A 3,186-nucleotide genomic window follows, 5' to 3' on the forward strand; every position below is an offset into this window, starting at 1 on the left:
CATGTAATCGCACCCTAAGTAGGATTAGCTTTAGGTATAGAAGCGAGTATCGGATGAGCCACAAGTAGGATCATCCCTAGGTGTAGAATGGGCATTACTTTTGGAACTATTTTGCTACGCATTTCCTGACACTGCCGATAAAGTCACCACTTTGTGCGTGTCCATGCTACGCCTACTTTTCAGGATTGTGCTGTGAAATTGAAAATTATATAACATAAATTATCTGCACGATATTTACATCAACTTTTCTCATGTAGCCAATGTAAATTTTATAAATTAGATGACAGAATGCATAGCACAGACATGCACCAAGTGAAAATTTTATCGGCAGAGTCAGAAAATGCGCGATGAAATAGTTCCAAAAGTAAAAATGGGCGTAAGGACGCGCAAAGCAATCTCCCGAATCGGTATCTAGGCTTGTTTTCTGTTGCTGCACTGGTGAACTAGTGCAATAAGTTAGAGTAGGACAAGTATATTTTTTCTCATTCTAGCTTACTGCACTAGTTCACCAGTGCAGCAATAGAAAACAAGCCTCAAGTAAAACACCGGCGTGGCCGCTCTTAGGTTTCTCTCTGGTAGAAGTCTGTGGTTGGAGCCATAGACATCTATAGACGGAGCCTTTGTACGAGGGGTAACTGATAATCGCGGCAAGGGGATCATTCATCTGACATCGACTCTTTCCGGTGAGATTCGGTAATATTCGGTTCATATTTCCAATACGTGTGCACACGTATTGGAAATATGAACCGAATATTACCGAATCTCAACGGAAAGAGTCGATGTCAGATGAGTGCCTCCCGCGCCCCGAATATCAGAACCCCTCTTGTCCAGAGTTGTAGCTAATGCTCCGTTTATAGATGTCTATGGTTGGAGCATGCGACTCGAACGGACCTTCGCTCTCCGCGCGCCGTCCATCTCGTTTTTCTTCCGATGCGAAAGATGCAGATGGAACGAACACAATTATGGCTCTATAAACGTATGCACAAGGAATCCGATGGGCCATAAATGCACGCATAAGGAAACAGACCAATCCTTCTCCTTATGCATACGCTTATGCACCTGTGCAAGTTTGTCTGGACAGACCTCACCAATCGGCGACTATTAATAAACAGTCACGATAATTTGCCCGGGATTCTCGAACGAGAGAAAAGAAAAGGTAGCAACATAATAAAAGATCCAGGAAACATAGGTAGAATGTTGAGGAAATAACCAAGCGACTCTAACTGGGAATTCATTCCGAAGGTTTCGCGCGCTTCGAAACGGACATAGACTACGTTTACACGTGGCCATTAATCGGGTTTAATAACATCTGTAGTTATAAAACCGGCCAATCACAACTATTCCTCAGAAGAATGGAATGACTGTGATTGGCAAGGGGCCCGATTCTCGAAATCATTCGAAGAAGAAACGTATACGAACATTCTGCTCTGACAGAAAAGTTGAAAGTCGATTGGTTGAAGCCACGCGAACAGCCAATCAACTTGCAACTTTTCTGTAAGAGCAGAAATTTCGCATACGTTTCTCCTTCGAACAAATTCAAGAATCGAGCCCCAGCTCCTTAACTGCGGATGTTTTTAAACCCGATTAAAGCCCGTATCAGACTACGGATTGAGATTGGGATAAGACTGAAATTTGACCAATCAGAGTAAAAGTTACTGAACTTGAGATTAGTAAACTTTACTGCGATTGGTTAAATTTCAATCTAATCCCAATCCCAATCCGTAGTCTGATACGGGCTTTAGGGTGCCGTGTAAACATAGTCATAGATTGGCGCCGACTCGGAGACGGCCGAGGCCGGCCGATCCGGGCCGATGTGGTGGGTGGTGGGGCGCTCCGGAGCGACGCGCGCCGCGCCATCTGACGCGTCGTCAGCAGGCAGTCGCAGCAGGGAGCGCGCAGGAGGTGGTCCGTCGTGCGCCATATTTGTTGTTGTCGTCGATGGGGGTAGGCCAGTCCCGAGGTCCCCGAGGTTCCTCGGACTTGTTTCGCTGACGGCTGCCGCGACAACGGTCGGCGGCGATCCCGGGACGTGCGCGCGCGACGGAGAGCCGCGGCGCGGACGCGACGCGCGAGGATCGCACGGGGACGACTCTTGCGCGCGCGCGCGCGCGCGGGTGCGCGTGTGTGTGGTGTGTGTTGCGTGCGGGGTGTTGAGGGAGGAGGAAGGAGGAGGCTACGTGCGTGCGTGTGCGCGCGCGCGGGAGCGCGCGCGCGCGTTCGTTCCTCCGGCGCGACGGTCCCTTCGGCCGCGACGAAGAGAGCAGCAACATCGATGGGGCACCTTGGCGGCTCAGCTGTCCCGCTGCTCCGTGCCGAGCGCGCCGCTGCGCGTGTATGCGCGTGCACGCGCGTTTGTGTATCGTCGCCGCTCGCGTCACAGTCACGCTGGCCACGCACGGCCCGCACGGCGGTGCCCCGTTAAGCGTCGCGGCGTTATTGTCACTGGTGAGAGACGACGGGGTTGCGCGAGAACGAAGGGGTTCAGGCTACATACGAGCGCGCTGACAGCCGGATCTCCTGAACGCGGACTTGCCACGGGGTCGGAGGTAAGCGAAGAGAAGGTTCGGAGCGAGTGTATGAGTGCTGCTACACGGAACATTTAATCGGGTTTAATAACATCCGTAGTTAAGGGGCTTGGCCAATCACAGTCATTCCATTCTTCTGAAAAGTAGTTGTGATTGGCCAGTTTTATAACTACAGATGTTATTAAACCCGATTAAGCGTTCCGTGTAGCAGCACTCTGTGTGTGTGTGTGTGTGTACGTGCGTGCGTGCGCGCGCGCGCGCGCGAATATGTATTCGAAACATGATCCTACGGATATGTACTCGCGTGCGGTAAGCCGCGAGAATTTCGGTTCGTGGATTCAAGAGGGAAAGAAAGAAAGAGAGAGCAAGGGGAGGGAGGGGTGCTGTCGTGCACGGGGTCGGGGTCGTTGTACGTTCTTGACGCGGGGTCTGTTGACCCTGGCCAAGGTCCCCGCGGTTCACGGCTACGCCGTCGAGATGCGTCTACGCGCGATGCGTTTCTCTCTCTCTCTCTCTCTCTCTCTTTCTCGCGTCCCCCTCGGCTCGCGCGCATACGCGTCAATTGTTCCTTAACCTAGTCCAACGACTCACCGCTTGACTCACGCGGTCCTACGGCGCACGGGCGGGCGCGCGATCCGCGTCGTCCCCGCTTCGCGCGGCG

This window comes from Vollenhovia emeryi, unplaced genomic scaffold (assembly GCF_000949405.1).
Source record: "Vollenhovia emeryi isolate VEMERY1.0 unplaced genomic scaffold, V.emery_V1.0 DF939131.1, whole genome shotgun sequence".
Classification (NCBI taxonomy): domain Eukaryota; kingdom Metazoa; phylum Arthropoda; class Insecta; order Hymenoptera; family Formicidae; genus Vollenhovia; species Vollenhovia emeryi.